Genomic DNA, 18,918 nt, shown 5'->3' with positions numbered 1-18,918 from the left:
AAATGAAAGAATGCATCCCGGCTGTCGTTTCCACCACTTTTCACCACTGATGGTGATGTGCTCCAAGGTGTCTGGGGTGAATAAGACTGTTGAATTGATGCATACTATGTGACACGAGGTGTGCATATTGATTATAGAGATAGCTATGATTTTTCTCAAATTAATTTTAACTATATGTTCACACATAACATAGTTATTGTGTTGAATTTTCAACATAGTATATGTTGAATTTTCCAAAACTGGCCAGATTGATCCACATGCTATTCTTCAATGAGAACCTGCTGTCCTTGATCACATGGTGGAGTCTATTTCTCCACTCCTTTTGCCTGGAAAGACTCTTTGCCTGTTTTGGTCAAGGCCACACAGTGGAAATGACCTGGTGCCAGTCCTTGTTGTAGCCCTTAACTGGCTTGGCATCTTCTACATTGGAAGATGGAATAGAAACCAGTCTCCCTGTAAGAAATGCTGCTACCCTGAGATGCCCAAGCTGTAAGGTCAAGCTGTGTGCACAGGACCCGGAAGATGAGACACTACATGGGGAGAGAGAGACCAAGGGGCACCGAATGGGCCAGACACAAGAGTGAAAAGCTCTCTCAGGACTGGGTCCTCCAGCTGCCCCAGACAACATTGTGCAGAACAGAGATCATGAACCCTCCCTCAAACTCCTGACCTGCAAAATCATGAGCAAAATAAACACGGTTGCTTTAAGCCATTAAAGCTTGGGTCATTTTGTTTCCTAGTCTCAGATCACTCAAACACTGAATAATAAATATTTGAAAGTGACCAACAATTGTTTTTTTTTTTTTAATCACTCCATATTTAGGCTCTAAGTTGCACGTTGCAGGCTTTCACAGACTGTGAATTCCAAAGAGATCAGATTAACATCCATCTCCAAAATGCAGTGGCCCTGAACCACCAGCTGCCTGACTGAAAGCCTACAGGCCTTGCCCTGACCCTCACTCTGCTTCACTCTCCCGGTTACTTCTAGGAACCCAGGTGTGTGTGTGTGTGGTGTGTGTGGGGGGTGGGGTGTGTGTGTGGGTGTGTGTGTGTGGGGGGGGTGTTAGTCACACAGTTGTGTCCAACTCTTTGAAACCCCATGGACTGTAGCCCACCAGGCTCCTCTCTCCATGGGGATTCTCCAGGCAAGGATACTGGAGTGGGTTGCCATGCCCTTCTCTACTAGGGGCCCTTATGTGCCCTCAGACCAGACTGTCTGCTGGCGGCAGTCACCATGAACTGTGCAGTGTTACTCCCCTTAGGTTCCAAATCCCTCTCACTTTTGTTCATTGCCACTGAGAGCTGTCTTGCCATTGCCACTGCTGACTGGCCTTGTCACCGATGCTGTCCCAGGGCTTGTCTCAGCCACTGATCTGGTGTGAGGTGAGCCCAGAACCTCACCGTCTCTGCTGAAGCCAGTTGCTTCACTGCTTCTCCTCACCCCCTAACAAAGGCTCTGTCCTGCTCAAGGAGCCAGGCGGGAAGCAGCTAGTCCTCAACTGGTCCCTTTCTCCTGACTCTGCTCCTCTCCCCTGGCTGCTACACAGCCCACTCACCTGACTCGCTCTTCTCCTCCACCACTCCCCAAACCAGTGGCTCCCAGGCAATCAGTGGGTGCGAAGGAGCCATCATAAGGAACCCCGTGGTCCTTTTTCCCAGCTTCCCTGCCAAGATGCCCTGTTTGAACAATTCACCAGGATCTTGGGTGGGGGGAAGAGCAACAAATGAGCAAACGCTTATAAATGTTCCTACACACAATCAAAACCCTTTTTAAGTGGGATGAAGAATTGAAAGAATTCTTAACTACATCTTTCCTCTTAGACTTTTGCATCCCTGTTTGTGTTGCTTGACCGCATGTAGACGTGGGAAACTGTTAAAAATCTGAAAGGTATCCACACCAGATGATGGGGACCAGCCTCAGAGAAAGGAACAGAAAAAGAAGATGAAAAGGAAGGGCTGACAGGTTTGATGCATGAGACAGGGTGCTCGGGACTGGTGCACTGGGATGACCCAGAGGGATGGGATGGGGGTTCAGGATGGGGGACACATGTACACCCGTGGCAGATTCATGTCAGTGTATGGCAAAACCACTACAATATTGTAAAGTAATTAGCCTCCAATTAAAATAAAAAATTTATATTAAAAAAAAAAAAAGGAAGGGCTGAGAGAGGAAGGGAGAAGGAGTCAAGGAGAAGGTATCCAGGCTGGAACTTAATAATGAATGGTGCTCGCTGGCTCCAGGGACACCCTGGAGCCTCCATCGCTGATATAACTGAATTATTGATGGGAAATATATGATGCTCTGGCTGGAGTTAACAGCTGGAAGACAAGCTGACAGCAATTTGAATTGATTCTGAATCCAATAAAGTGGAGACATCTCTGATTTTCAGAGATGTTCAAGGCCCCTGTGGGCAGAGATGGTGAGGAGATCCAGGTTTTCAAAGGGTCTGGGACTCTCCCTGACCAGATCTGGAAGCAGCAGGAGAACTTGGCTAGAATCATGAGCTTGCCCACTGATTTTTTTTTTAATTGGAGAATATTTGATTTACAATATTGTGTTAGTTTACGCAGTACAGTGAAGTGAATCAGTTATGCATATACATATATCCCCTCTTTTTTAGGTTGTTTTCCCATATTGGTCGATGTAGAATATTGAGAAGAGTTCCCTGTGCTATACAGTAGGTCCTTATTAGTTATTTATTTTATATATAGTTGTGTGTACGTGTCAATCCCAATCTCCCAATTTATCCCTCCACCCCTTCCCTCGCAATGTTCTTTATTTATGTGTGAACACCCAGGGACGCCTCTAGGACGCTGGGTATTTCTCAAGCAGTGTGCAGCCCTCACTCTAATCTGTTCCCTCTTGGCCAGTTCCCGCTGGAGCCTGCACCAGTTTGCTAGGGTTGATGTAACAAATATAGTCGAGCCTCAGTTCCCAGAGGAGATTGGTTCCAGGATCCAAAATCTTATAGTCAACCTCCTGTACATGCGATTTTGTATCCAAAGATCAACCAACGGGGATCGTTTCATACCGTATTTGCTCTTGAAACAAATCCACGTATAAGGGGTCCCACCTAGTTCAAACCTGTGTTGTTCAAGGGTCAGCTGTACCACAATCTGGGTAACTTAAATGACAGAGGTCTGTTGCCTCAGTTCTGGAGGCTAGTAGTCCATGATCAAGGTGTCAGGGAGGTGGCTCTGTCTGAGGATTCTGAGGGAGGCTCTGTTGCAGGATGCTCTCCTTGTTGGGGGTGGTTTGCTGGCATTCTTTGGCATCTCTTGGGCATTTCCCGTGCCATCCCAATATCTACCTTTATTTCACCTGGTGTTCTCCGTGGAAGTGGGTCTTTCTCCACACCCAGATTTCCCCTTTTTATAAGGACACCAGTCATTTGGGTGTCCTGCAATGAATGCATCTTGATTATCCATTTGATGATTCTATTTCCAAATAATTGTACAAATAAGGGTCAAAAATGTCTTATTACCTCAGTTTGCAATATAGAAGTCTATCAAATCGACACATTGTACACCTTGGTGTTTGTTGTTCAGTCGCTCAATCGTGTCCAACTCTCTGTGACCCCGTGGACTGCGGCACACCAGGCTTCCCTGTCTAACACCATCTCTCAGGGTTTGCTCAAACTCAAGTCCACTGTGTCAGTGATGCCATCCAACCATCTCATCCTTCCTGCCTTCAATCTTTCCCAGCATCATTTCCAATGAATAAGCTCTTCACAGCAGGTGGCCAAAGTATTGGAGCTTCCACTCCTGCTTCAGTCCTTCCAATGAATATTCAGGACTGATTTCCTTTAGGATGGACTGGGTGGATCTCCTTGCTGTCCAAGGGCCTCTCAAGAGTCTTCTCTAGCACTACAGTTCAAAAGCATCAGGTCTTTGGCGCTCAGTCTTCTTTAAGGTCCAACTCCCACATTCGTACATGACTACTGGAAAAACCATAGCTTTGACTAGATGGACCTTTGTCGGCAAAGTGTCTGTGTTTGTTGTACACCTTAAATTTACACGATGTTATATGTCAATTATATCTCAATAAAACTGGGGGGGGGGGGAGGGAAGCAGCCAAAAAAAAAAAAGACTCTATTACCAAACAAGGCTCCATTCACAGGGGTGGGGGCTTGTAACTTCAACACGTTCTTGAGGGACACAATTCAACCTGTAACAGAACCCTTTACACCAGATCTCTGCACTGACTCAGGTCCCTCTTCAGATAGCAGACTCTGTATTCTGTTTGCTTCCTTGGCCCACCCCAGGGGCATCCCAGCTCATTCCCAGAGCTCCATGCCTATCCCACCTGGCTCCAGAGTACTCTCAGGTTGGCATCCCAACCCTGAAAGCTAGGGTTTTTGAACAATATAGCGCCCTGGGTCACTGTTGCTAGTCTCATCAGCTTCTACACAGCCCAGATCACTTCTGATCCTCTAGCGTGTACAGGCACCAGCCCAGCTAAACTGCTGAATTGCACAGAGCATCAATTAGGGGGATAATCAACATCAAGAAAGTGTATTTGCTACAAAGCTCTTGTTATCTCAGAAGTTAAGAGAAAAAAAAGAAAACCCTGGATTTTCTCAGTCTCTAGGGTCACCACCAGAGCACAAAACTAGCTCTCAAAGAATCCGTGTACCAGCCCAGCCCCCACATACCATCAGAGTGGCTTTGAGCAAATCACTTAGCTCTCTGGCACTTTCTTCTCTCACCTGGAATGGACATGCACTGAACTAGGTATTTCCAAGTTCTTCAGCTCTGTGATTCAAGGAGGACAGGCGGAGATCTGGCAGGAAGTACATGTGATACATGGGGATATCTATTTTTCCTGGAAGCTACACAGGGCAGATAAAGTCTCTGTGGTCCATTGGTGAAACTTTAGGGCCCAGCATACTCTCTGGGGTGGGTAAGGTGCTCAATTGATATTTGTTGAATAAATGTAAGAATCAGTTAATGAAGGAATGCCACAGAAATGCAATGTTTTTCAGAAGCTCCATTCTTCTCATCTTGTCTGAGACAAGCTTGAGGAATAGGACTTGTTGAAGTCATTTTGGGTCCCCTAACTAGATCAGAGCAGCTCTGGCATTAGAGGGGCTGAGTGGTCCCCTGACAGGGAGCAGGAGCCCCAGTAAAGAGACCAGTGGTGAATGGCTTTTTTGAAACAAATTTTGTCTGCAAGTTTCTAAAGTATTCTTTCCTCAGCTCCTGCTGTCTTATTTGGCATTGATTCAGTAGCTTATCCACCTGAAACTCTGGCATTTAACCAATGCCCCCACCTCAGGAAAATTCTGGAAAAGTGGGAAAGCTTTGAACAAAACAGAAATGGTGGCTTCAGGGCACTTGTTTGTCGAGGGGAATGCAAGAAAACAAACAAAAATTCCCTCAGCATAAAAAAATGTACAATTTCGGACCTCCCTGGTGGCACCGCGGATAAGGATCTGCCTTCCAATGCAGGGGACACAAGTTCAGTCCCTGGTATGGAAGGATTCCACATACCACGGAGCAAGTGAGGCCATGCGCCACAACTACTGAAGCCCGCACGCTCTAGGTCCTGCGCCCTACAACAAGAGAAGCCACTGCAGTGAGAAGCCCGAGGACCACAATTCGAGGAGCCCCTGCTCTCTGCAACCAAGGAAAGCCTGCGCAGCAATGAAGATCCAGCACGACCAAAATAAATAAATAAAAAGTGCACAATTTTTTTCCTCTTTCTGCCCCTTCATCTCACTGTCCCTTTCCTCACTCTAATCTGGACCCTTCCCCCACCCAGGGGAAGGAAAAGACATGCAGGGAAAACAGGAGCAAAGGAAAAGGAATGGACTGAAAAAGGATGTACAAAGTTCCAGAGAGACTTTGGTCCTCACCAGAGAAAGGAGACTGTACTACCAGCAGCTCAGCAAGAGAGACTGGAGAACTCTAGCCCCCTCCATCAACCCCCTGCACAGCGTGCCTTTCAGAACCGTCTCCTCTGGCCCGGGGCCCCATGACTTGCTGCGTATCTGGAACACTGTCCGGGGAGCTGGACCGAGGGGCTGGGGTGAGGGTGCAGCTGCCTTGGGGCAGGTACTGCAGGCTAAGGGCCAGGTCAGGAAGATCTAACTCACAACCCACTCCAATATTCTTGCCTGGAAAACTCCATGAACAGAGGAGTCTGGTGACTACAGTCCCTGGAGTCGCAAAGAGTTGGACATGACTGAGCACGCATGCACGCATGGGGGCTGCGTCTTGGAGATGCTCAGATGGGATGGCAAAGGCTACAGCAGAGGACCAGCAGGCACCCCGGGGACCCACAGGAACCAGCTCTTAATTTTACATGGGGGCATCAGGGAGCCTTCGCGGAGGAGCTGAGATCTGGGTACTGAGACAGATATTGTGTTGTGTTGCTAGTCATGCAGTTGTGTCTGACTCTTTGTGACCCCATGGACTGTAGCCCGCCAAGCTCCTCTCTCCATGGGATTTTCCAGGCAATAATACTGGAGTGGGTTGCCATTCCCTTCTCCAGGAGATCTTCCTGACCCAAGGATCAAACCTGTGTCTCCTGCATTGTAGGCAGATTCTTTACCATCTGAGCCACAAGGGAAGCCAAGGAGGAATATGTGTTTGCCAAGGAGAAAAACAAGGAGGGCGTTCCCATCAAAGGACCAGCATGTGTAAAGGCACCAAGCAGTGATGGGAGCTGGAATGTTCTGTCACTAGAAGCAGTTAAGTTGTGCTGGAGGGCACACCTCAAGGTAGGAGGGAGCAGAAGGCAGGGTCAGGCTGAAAGCTGGGAACTGTTGCTTAGGTGCTGAAGGAGGAGACAGGAATGGACCTGTGAGATCCTCGATCTAGCTAGAGCATGACCTGAGGTCAGGTGACCAGGAAGAGGCATTGCTACGGTTTGAATATTTGCGTGTCCCCACACTCATTTGTTGACTCCTAACCCCTAAGGTCAGAGAAGGCAATGGCACCCCACTCCAGTACTCTTGCCTGGAAAATCCCATGGACTGAGGAGCTTGGTGGGCTGCAGTCCATGGGGTCGCTAAGAGTTGGACATGACTGAGCGACTTCACTTTCACTTTTCACTTTCATGCACTGGAGAAGGAAATGGCAACCTACTCTAGTGTTCTTGCCTGGAGAATCCCAGGGATGGGGGAGCCTGGTGGGCTGCCGTCTATGGGGTCACACAGAGTCGGACATGACTGATGTGACTTAGCAGCAGCAGCATTAGCAGCAACCCCTAAGATGGTGGTATCAGGAGGCGGTGCTTTGAGAGGTGCTTAGGGTATGAGGCTGGAGCCCTCCGGAGTGATACTGACCCAGAAGAGACCCCACCAGCTCTGTGGCCCCTTCTGCCACGTGAGGACATGGGAGCCTGATCCTGGAAGAGGGCCCTCCCCTGCCATGCCTGCACCTGGTCTCAGTCCAGACCCTGATAAATAAGCTCCTGTTGTTTATACGCTACCCAGGCTCTGCTATTTTGTTTCTATAACCTGAATGGACAAAGGAGGGAGCCAAGAAGAGAGTCAGCTTCAGAAGCGCCAGAGCAAGGTGGTGGAGCCAGGGGCTTGGCGGTTGGTGCTCCCTGGCCCAACAGTCCCTTAAGCTCTCAGGTCTCTTCTGTGAAATGATGGGGGATATACAATCGAAGGTGTTGTGATTCAATATATGAAGTGTCCAGAATTGGTAAACCCATGGAGACAGAAAGCAGATTGGTGGTTGCCAGGGGCGGAAGGGAGCAGGTGCTCAATGGACATTCCATTTCCTTTTGGAGGGATGAAAATGGTTTGGAACTAGACAGGGGTGATATTTAGACAGCCTTGTGAATGTGCTAAGTGACAGTGAATTGTTCACTTTGAAATGATTAACGTTGTGTAACATGAATTCACATCAATGAAAAAGATAGAGGTGGTTGTTTTTGTGGAGCATAAAGAAGTGTTTCTCATAATTTGAGGATTTTTTTTTTCCCCTTGTAGAGAGCTTCAAAGAATATTTTGCCTTTGTCAGAAATGACACATACTGGCCTGTCATGGAGGACAGAGTGTAGAATAAGAGAATAAACCATTTTCTTTGACAAACTTGATAGTGTTTCCAAAATGCTAAAATGGTTTTAATCACATCAGTTAATGGGATGTACTCAGACTACTGGTTTAGTATATATATTCCTAGTATCGTAAATGTCTTTTATGCAGGGGAAAATCCACTAATGTAAAGCATCTAGAATTTGGAGATTCCACTTAAAATGCTGTAGAGAACTGTTCTTTTATCAAGAGCATATTGACTAAAGGGTAACATTTTGAGAACTGACATCCCACGTGTTACTGCTGGGAGGTGAGGAGGAGTGGCTAATAGAAGCAAGGAAGGATGAAGCTTGCTTCTGGAGCTTGGATGCTTCATTCAGCATTCTCTGTGGTACCAAGACGTGGGAATCATGGGGGCTGCTTTGGTACTGAAGTGGATGAGCTGAGGAGGGATTCTGGGGAATGGGGAGAGCGTGGAGCTCAGAGGCCTGATTGTTATGATTTTGTGCAGGGTTATAGCTGGGGAGAGCAACCAGGGAGCCAAGTGCTGCTTTGAGAGGGCAGAGCCGCCCTATTCCTAGAGAGCTGATGTCCTTTAAAGCCTTGCCCTAGATTTGCTAAGCAGTGTCCTCAGAGCAAGGTGAGAGCACTCAGAGGTGGGAGTGAAAAAGCCTTCTTCAGGGATTGTCCTAGCATTTCAGGGTCATCATCACAGCCTAAATTTCATTAAGGTGGAGACAAATGCAAGGATTCAGATGACAAGTCCAGAAAATCCCTCGATTCGAGGTCAGGAGACCAGGCTTCCAGTCGCAGTCATGTCACCAGCTGTGTGACGCCAGGCAGGTCGCTGAGCTGTTCCATTGCCCACCAGAGGGGCCCTGGAAGCCCTCTCCAGCAGTCAGCTCTAACTAAGTCTGCGTCATTCTAGAGAATACAAACAGTCAGGTTGACCAGGTCATCTATGAGCTAGAAGCCTGGGGATGAATGGGTTCTATAAGCTACAAAAGCCATGCAAAGGTAAGAATTTTTTACTGGAGATGGGAAACATTAAGATATGCTAAATTCTCTCAGTCATCCATGGGGCAACAGATATTTAGTGAGCTCAGTGCTGGGTGCTGAGAATACAAAGAAACATAGAATAAGCCCCTGATCTGGAGGAGCCTAGGACCTAGAGCGGAAAAAACATTCAAGGACAGTGAGAGTTGGGAGGGGGATGGTCCTTGCATGAGGTGGCACTCAATCTGAGTCTCAAAGAATAATGTTCTATCCAAGGCACATTTGACTTCAAGGAAGAGAAATCTCTTCAAAGGAGGGGTTGAGAGATCTCCTGGAACCCAAGCCAGGAAATGAGTTATGTAGCTGAGAGTCACCGATCTGAAATAGGACACTGGAAAGAACAGAGGAGACACAGATGCTCCTTTCCCTCCCTTCAAACCCGTGTCTCCTGCATTGGCAGGAACCACCCAGAAACCACCCTCTGAACCACCAGAAAAGCCCGCCTCTTTTTCATTCTCTCTCCTACTCCTACCTTCCCTCCCTTTCTCCATTCCTCACTCTCTCTCATTTCTGATTCCCTCTGCACGTCTCTTCCTTTTTCTCTGTAGATCAGCTTCTCTGTCAGCTCATCAGCCTGTAAATGATCCCCCAAATTGCTGCCATAGGCTCCAAGCCCAGAATCCAGATAAACTTCTACTACTGTTTCTGATTTGCTTTGTTTTTATTTGCTTTGTCACTACCTGACCACAAGGTACGAAATTCATTTGAATTCTAGAATGATTGATCCAGCTCAGCTGTCCAATCCAGGACACCCAGATCACTAGCCAATCACTGGTCAACTGTTTGGGGCTCAGCTGACCATCTCTGGTCCAATCAACAGAGTGCATGGTATTGGGAAGTCTCTCTTCCAAGGGCCAGGCAAGCTACAGGGGAGTAGCTGGCTTGTTTGTTGATGTTGAATCTCATGGAGAAGAGAGGAAAAGAGAGATGGAAAGGGCAAGGAAGTAAGTAGTATGAGCAAAGGACTGTAAGTTCCTTTTGGCATCATGAAGTATCTTGAGAGGTTCAGTAAAGGGCGCCTCCATCCAGAGGTACTATTTGAATAATAGCATCTTAATTGGAAAGGCCTGGCTGCCAGCCTATTAGAACAGGCAGTGGCTGTCAACAGCTGGACTGGTGCTTGAATTTGATGCTTGAATCCTGCATTCAAGGCTGAATATCACGCCTGTCTTTAACTATTATGAAAGCTTATCACGCATCTGCATTTTTACTGAAGGTTGTGGCCCTCTCTGATCAGGCTCCCCTGCCCTCACTTCCTCCTTTACCAAGTGAATGGTTCTCAGAGTGAGAATAAGAGCCGGCTCTGCGGGCTGGGTCCGGGCTGGTTTTCACCTCCAGGCCATCTGTGGAGTGCACAGCACACTGTTCCTCCTGGCTGCTTCTTGGGTCTGAGGGGACTTGACTTGCCTGCAAGAGTTTTGAAGCTGCATTTCCCCTTTTCAGCCTTTCGGGGATAAGGAGAAGGAGGAAGCTAACGTGGTTGGATGGCATCACCGACTCAATGGACATGAGTTTGAGTAAACTCCAGGAGTTGGTGATGGACAGGGAGGCCTGGCGTGCTGTGGTTCATGGGGTCGCAAAGAGTCGGACACGACTGAGCGACTGAGCTGAACATGTTTGAGCCCCATGGAGGCTGCAGAGAATTCTGGATGCAGCTAAAAATGGGGAAAGTTTCTGAAAAGCGTTTCTCAGCCAGCAGTACTTTAGCCCTGGCTGGGGTGAGTCTCTGCCACGCTTTGTGTACAGGTGACTCATCTGAATGACTCCTTCCCTTGCCAGAGGGGCCACTGGTTCTTATGGGGCATCTCCTATGTGCTAGGCACTGAGATAAATATGACATGTATCATTGTATTCAATCATCCATAGTCCATGCTCAGATTCACTGCACAAGCTTTTCCATCCCAAACATCCTCAGAGCCCACCTATTTCATATGGAGCTCTGGGTACTCTCCGTAAAAACCACCATTTGGATATAAGGCAGAGAAGGTGAAAATGGCATATCCTTTTCATATCACAGCAGGTAAAAGAGCACCCAAGAGTGTCTAGAATTGCCCTGCCCAATGCAGTACCCACTAGCCACTCTGCCTGTGAGCTTTTGAATGGTGGCCTCTGGATTGAGATGTGCTGTTAAGTGGAAACTACACTGGATTCATAGACTCAGCATGGAAAAAAATTGTAACATAGCTTATTAAAAATTTTCATGTTGATTCCATGTTGAAGTGATACTATTTCAGATATATTGGGTTAAATAAAAAATTTATTACTAAAGTTAATTTCAGCTCCTTTTTAAATATGGCTAATAAAAAATTTTAAATTATGTCTGTGATTTGCATTTTATTTCTATTGGGAGGTCTGGTCCAGTGGAATGTACTTAGTACATCTCATTGTTTCCTATTGATTAAAAGTTCTAGATGTAATGAAGTTACTTGTTAATTTATAAACTTTTTTTTCCAGTAGAGATGCAGATAATTTCTGTTGAGTGGAACAAATAACCCTTAAGATTTCATTGGTTTTATATCTAACCCAGCAATTGTGTCCTAACATTTCATTATTCAATCACTGTTAATTCCTAACATCTTGGCTTTTCATGTGTTCTTTGTACTGGTCATAACATCGTGTTGGTTCCCTAATTAATTAATGAGTTTTTAAAATTCCTTGACACATGTTCATTTTACATTTAAGAGTTTTTTATTAACTTTTTAAAAGTGTTTTTTTTAAATAAGTGATTTTTACTTTTTAGACTATCACTAATAGCATGTAATTATGCTATTAATGTAATGAGTAATATATGTCATTTAAAATTTTCTTGTAGTCACATTAAAAAGTAAAAATTAATTAAAAAAATATATACCTTTTAATTCTGTATGTGCCAAATATTATCCTTTCTACCTATAATCAACATAAAAACATTATCAAGTTTATTTTACATTTTTTTTTCATACTAACCCTCAGAAATCTGGCCCATCTCAGCCTGGACCAGACACATTTCAAGTTCCTAATAGTCACGCGAGTGGATCTTACATTGGACAGTGCAGGTTTAGGCTCTAAACTTAGAAGTAAAGGAATATGACCAACAAATAAAGTCAGCTCAAGACATCCAGGGTCCACATGTGAGCTGGAAGGCGATTGTCTACAAAGACAACCAGAGGCCCCGGGGCAGAGTAGAGCTGTACCTGATGAGAGTGCCCCAGGGCTCAGGAGATGCTCATCCCACCTTTGGGATGAGCATCCTGTCCACCCACCAGCTGGGTCCACCTGAAGAAAATCACCTCTCTTTTGGGTTTCTCTCACGAGTGCGTGCTAAGTCGCCTCAGTTGTGTCTGACTCTTTGCGACCCTATGGACTGTAGCCCGCCAGGTTCCTCTGTCCATGGGGATTCTCCAGGCAAGAACAGTGGAGTGGGTTGTCATTTCCTCCTTCAGGGGATCTTCCTGACTCTGGAATCTAACCTGTGTCTCCTGCATTGGCAGGCGGGTTCTTTACCGCTGGCGCCACCTGGGTTTCCCGGTTTCCTGTCTGTAATGTGGAGGGGATGAAGTTCTCTGTGGTCCCTTTTGTCACTGATGTGCCATCATCCTCTGAACTCCTCCTTGGGAACATCTTCTGGGGAAGTCTGTAATGTGTCTGTAATGCGGAGGGGATGAAGTTCTCTGCAGTCCCTTTTGTCACGGATGTGCCATCATTCTCTGAACTCCTCCTTGAGAGCACCCTCCGGGGAAGTCAGCCGCTTACTCTTGGAAACTTCTGGGTACTTCTGAGTCTTCCTCTTGTTCTTGTCATCTCTTGACAAGAGGCTGGGAGGCTGGGAAATGGATATGGAGCTGCCCGCTCAACCCAGAAGAGGCTGCTCCCTTTGGGCCGTAGGATCTCTTGCTTCATGGAGTTCTACAGTCAATCTTCTGCAACAGAAGATGAAGGAAGTTAATTCCCTTCCTAGGATTCCAAGAGACTGTGAAGGAAATTAGGAGCCAGGATGTAACAAAAAAGAAAGAGAAACTCCAGGCTGATGGCTCACTTTAGGAGCTGTTAACTAAGTGTCGATTTCTGTAGGTGAAATTCTCTGGAGCTTTAAGATTAAAGACCAGGGATTAGGCTGTAGATGTTCTTACGTAAATCAATGAGGGGAAGCCAAATGGATATGCCTTCCCCCAATCCAACAAGATGTGTATTCTGTGAGGATCCAACAACTAAATAACAGGGAGATGCCTCACCTGCTGGTGCCCAGACTGAGGGCCTATGGGACAGAGGCTCAGGGAGGTCAGTGTCTGTCTGTAGGTATTGTGACTGTCTGAAGATGGGCACTTCCTATGAATCAATGGACAGCCTCTGAAGGCTGGGAGATACAGGCCTTGGAGGTTCCAGGCAAAGTCTACCAGGAGAAATGTTTCACGCAGAGGCTTAGGACCTGTCCTCTGTGCTCCCATTTAAATCACCTTATATTGTTTAATAATAGTTGTGCTTGAATTATTGACCACACGTGGGTCCTATGCCTTTTATTTCAGCTTCTCCAGTGACCGGCACATTATCTGGTCCAGAGCAGCTACTCACTAGATGCTGAATTCATGCATGAATCTATCAAACATTTCACCAGTGGATAAAGCAATGAATAAATAAATACGTGATTCTTTCATCAGATAGTTGTTGGACTAGGTATTTTTTTCCAGGCTTGAGACTGGAGAGTCTAATGAGCTAGGAAAGGTACATAAAAATTCTTCATATTATTTTTACAACTTTTCTCTAAGTCTAAAATTTTACAAAAGACTATTTCATGTTTGCTCCTCTTGTTAAGAATATGCAATCAAAAAAGGTTTTTAACTCTAAATCACCTAAAGTTCCACAACGTTGAACCTATTTCTTTGATTAGAGGACACTCAAATTTTGCTATATGTTTTAAAAGTAAGATACACAGACTATATTAATCAAAGTTTTAAAAGTAAGATACACAGACTATATTAATATGTAACAGTTTTTTCTTAATAAAAGACTTTAATAGTAAGATTATAAGGCTTTCTTGTCAGGAAAAAGTAGTTGCAGTTTTGTGTCATTAGGCAGAAAAATTTGATTTCCTGGGAAAAGTAAAATTCCTCACTGGTAAGTGTTTTTGCTTATTCCTTGAAAGAAAAAATAATCAAGTAGGAACACGCTTTCTCAGTTTACTGAGCTGAGTTTCTTTAGATTACCTGCCAGATTATTCAATTACCTGTTCAGTTTTTTTCAGTGTCTTCCTTATTTTTTTTCATTTTGGTTTCTATTCTTTTTCACCTTCTTAATCATATCAAAAACCATTTTTTCCCAGTTTCTTTCAGATGGCTCTTTCACTCAAGCTCTTTAGAGTGCTAATCCTTCCATTCTTTTGCAGTCTCACCCTTGTCATTTTTCACTGAGCTGAGATTGTTTTAAAAGTGGAGATGAAGATGCAATTGCACATCCGGTTAGTTTCTTTCCTCCGTGGTCCACTGGTGGGAGGGACGTGTGGCCGGCTTCGTTCTCCACGTCCTCACCTGGCCCACTCCTCCTTCGGCGGCCCGCTGCACTGACCGTGTGGGCAGCTTTCACAGGACGAGACTGAAGAAAAGCGGCAGCGCTCTCCTCTGACCAGGCCACGTTATAACCAACTTTCCCAGCCATTCATCGATTCTTTGGAGACCAGTCACAGATTAAGTCTTGAGCTCTCTCACCATCGGCTGCTGCTGCTCTGCCCTTCAGGGGATCCCAGTCATGCGACCCTTTTAGACCAAGTTCCTGGTCTTGATCCTGGCCTCCTGGAAGCATGTTCACATTCTTTGCCTTCACAAATCCTGAGAGTGCAGATCATTTCTAATGCCATTACTTCTCCCCACCTGCTATCAGCATCACCAGCTGGACACTGTCTCAACTTGAGAATTTCCAGTGAGCCTAGCTTCACAGAGCATCACACAGGAGATTCCAGAAGTTTATGAAGTGCTCCCTCCTTTCTTCCACTGAGCAGGCAGGTGGTGGTGAAGGGACATGCCCAGCACACTAAAGCATTCTCTGAAGAAACTGTCTCATTTTCAGTTTTTCTGGCTCTTCAACTTTGTTAAGACCAAGTATGGACTAAAGTCTCCAAAAATGATTATCTGGATATCTCTCTTGCAAATCTTGGGAAAGAAAACAAACGACCAACAGCTGTATTTCTATTTGACCAAAGTACTTCTGTGTACGGATCACAAATAAGTAGGTTTTGTACTTTAAATTCGTCAATAGACTTTCCCTACAGAAACCAATTAAGAACTCCTGAAGAATCCAAGAGATGAGGAAAAAATATTGAAAAATTTAAGACTTGGCTATACATAGGGTGCGAAAGACGCCTCAGTGATTTAGGACTGAATGCAACATGTTTCCTTTAAATGTTAAGGAGTGAGGAACCTTAGGCTGAATTAGCTGAAGTCGTTTGGCTGGTATGACAAAATTCTTCAGACTCCAAATTCTTCAGGATAGACCCAGAATGTGCTATCAAAAGTTCCTGAAGACTTTCCTCTTTCATGTTAAGAGACCCTTCATTTCTCACCTGTTTCAGCATTTCCTAACACACCTTATCGGCTCAGATGCCCTTTTGACCAACCTCTGGTTCTTGCTTGCTGCTCCTGCACAATTAAATGGAAAGGATGGTAGGAGAGTTCTAGGGTGTAATGCATGGGGTGGCGCTTTTGAAGTATTGACAGCTTCACGAATCTTGCTATTTTCTGTGTTTTTAACTCTGTGCCAATCATTTTACCATTCAAGCAAGATTTTAACTCATTTGTTGGCCCTCTGTACTTTCAGTTTAGTTCTTCTTTGACTTTCAATGCCCATAACTGGATTAATCATAATCCTTGTTTCATCCCTGTTCTTGAATGGATCTCTATTGAGTTATTTGTTAACCCACTGCCCTGCTCCCAAGCAGATAACCAGTAACTATTTACCTTGTCTTCCCATCCTAGCCTATCCCTCCCCATAGTTAACCTCTGTTTTATATTTTGTACTTGTCATACGAGTCCTTGATACATAAAGTTTTACCACATATGCCCAGGCAAGGATCTGCTCATTTTTGAACTTCATATTGTACTGTATTATGTAGTTTACTGAGGCTGTTTTTTGCACTCAATGTTATTAAAATTCAACCATGTTATTGACAGGACTGTAGTTGACTTATTTTCACAAATGAAGACTATCTCATTGGGAAAATATTTATCCATTTCCTTTCAATGAATGTTTGGATCATCTCTTTTTCTTTTTCCCCCCAATTTGAATAGTTTGGCTCTGAATACTCTATTTCAATTTCCTGGGGCACACATGCAAGTATTTTAAGAGATGTGCTTGAGAGAGAATTGCTCAGTTGTAGGGATATTAATGTTCAACTTTACAAGATAATGCCAAATTGTTGTCCAAAGGGATGCAGTGATTTAAATTCCAATCAACATCATATGAGACATTTCCATCCACATCATCTCCAATGTCTGGTATGGCCAGACTTTCAAACTGTTATCAAATGGAGTAAAATGGTAGTAATTTAAATTGTGGTCTTAGTTTGCATTTCTCGGTGTTAAGCCTCTTTTCACGTATTTAATGATATTTTTTTCTATAAAAATGCCTGTTCTGAATCTTTGTCCATTTTCCTAGTTTTATTATCCTTTACATATTTATACTAGCTTTTTGCCCATTGTCTTTCCTCAGTTATTTCCTTCCACTTCCAGATATAAAAATTCCTATACAGTTGAATTTATATTAATGTTTATATATTCACTGTGCTTTAATGTATGTTTCAAGTTCTTTGGGTCCACCTTTACTAGAGATTTTTCCTTACAAACTTCAAGGTCAGCAAGTTACTCACTTACATCTTATGACCATTCCAAAATTTGCTTTTTAACCTTTCATTCTTCTGGTTTGAATTTTGCTGCCTGGCTTGCGGGCTCTTAATTCCCCAACAAGCAATTGAACCTGCAGCCTCTGCAGTCAGTGTTAAGTCCTGAACACTGGACCGCTAGGGTACTCCCTGGATTTGATTTTTGTGCATGACAGGACTTAGGAAAACCAGTAGAACTTGCATTAAAAAACACACACAAAATTATGTTACCTCTCTCCTGACAGAAGTTTTAAACTACCTGCTCCCAAACTAATTCATAAACAGTAAGGTGAAAAACCTGTTGTGACAGGTAAAACATCATTAATCTCTGCTTAGGAAACATGATCTGCTTAAGCAGACCCAGACTTTTGCTTTGCAGACTGAAGCTGATCTCAGGGGAGGTGGTTGCTGAAATGTTTAACACACCCTTGTTTTCTCAAATACCCAAACATTACATATTCCCTCTCCACCTAGACTTCAGCAATGTGGACACCAAGTTATTATAGCTCATGAAGTAAACACATATCCCTGGGTTTTAATTTAAATTAGAATCCCTGAGACTGGGTGCTGGTATAAGCATTTTAGACAAGCTCCCCTGATGTGATCAAAAGCATTACAAGGGAAAAGTCACAGGTGTTAAGAAAGCAGAGCCTATTTCTTCCTACACTCACACAGAGCTCCTCACACGAGTGCAGGGAAGTCTAAGTTCTCCTATCTTGATGCCTTTGTACAAACTGTAACCTCCATCATACCCCACCCATTCTCCACGCCTGACTCTGACATAAAATCTCTAATTAAAGTCCACCTTAAACAATCAGAACAGTGGCTGACCCTAACCAATCTCTAATATTAAAAAATTTAAGTATCTACTGAAATGATGTTTGAAATTTAATTGGAAGTAATTTTACTAATGACTCAATTTTTAGTAAGTTTGGGTTTTCAGAAATTTTATGGTACTTATGAGTACTTACATGAAATACTCAACTGAATCCCTGACATCACCTAGGATTGATAACAGCTGTGCCTAAGTATATCCATTTATCTTGGTTTCTGCATCCGAAGGACACACATATTTGCTTGACCAGCACGATGGTTGGATATTCATACTATGGGTACACAGGTCAGAAGCAGATGTCCTTGATACTTGGGGGTTGACAGTCAAACACAGACGTCAAAGGACCAGGTGAGTAGTATAACCAGACTTGGATGTACACAAGCAACTTTTTTAGTTTTCAGACTTTTAAAAAGCAGACTTAACCACTGTGATGGGTTTTTGAATGCCATTTCTTGATACCAAAAGTATCAGTTTCCTTAGTGGCATGTTGTAGTTTCCCAAACTTAAAAAAAAAAACACAAAACAGACCTATGAAGACCCAGTAAGCAAATCCTATGTTTAGGTCTCTTGTATTTTTAAAGGAGCTAGAATTAAGATTGTGATTGTTCAGTCACATCAGGATTAACAGAAAAGTACTTTATAGATGCAATTTCACACTCAGGAAAGGATCCAAGTCCAGCCATTTCACAGGTACCTCGTCTAAGCCACCATTTTAAGACTGCACATATTTTGATTCCACCACTATAATTTCCTATATGGTATGTGACAAAGTGGCTTATTTCTTGAACTTTTTTTCTACAGGAATGTATCTCTGAGCACATAGGGACACTTAAAGTTCTTGCATATTTCAGGCTCTCCTCTCAGGGAACAGACTACATGTTCCTGCATCCAAATAAAATGCCACCCTCTCCTACTGTCAATATAAACCACTTAAAATGACACCACCACCACTAGAAGTCTCAAATTCTTAAAGCTGCACTCAGTCAACTAAATACTTTTAAACCTCACCATCGATTAATAAAGCCAAGTCACTCAGTCGTGTCCGACTCTTTGAGACCCCATGGACTGTAGCCTACCAGTCTCCTCAGTCCATGGAATTCTCCAGGCAAGAATACTGAAGTGGGCTGCCATTTCCTTCTTCAGGGGATCTTTCCAATCCAGGGATCGAACTGGGGTCTCCCGCATCGCAG

Source organism: Cervus canadensis, chromosome 12 (assembly GCF_019320065.1).
Source record: "Cervus canadensis isolate Bull #8, Minnesota chromosome 12, ASM1932006v1, whole genome shotgun sequence".
NCBI lineage: Eukaryota > Metazoa > Chordata > Mammalia > Artiodactyla > Cervidae > Cervus > Cervus canadensis.
The sequence above is the reverse complement of the archived record's forward strand: the minus strand, read 5'-3'. Positions refer to the sequence as shown.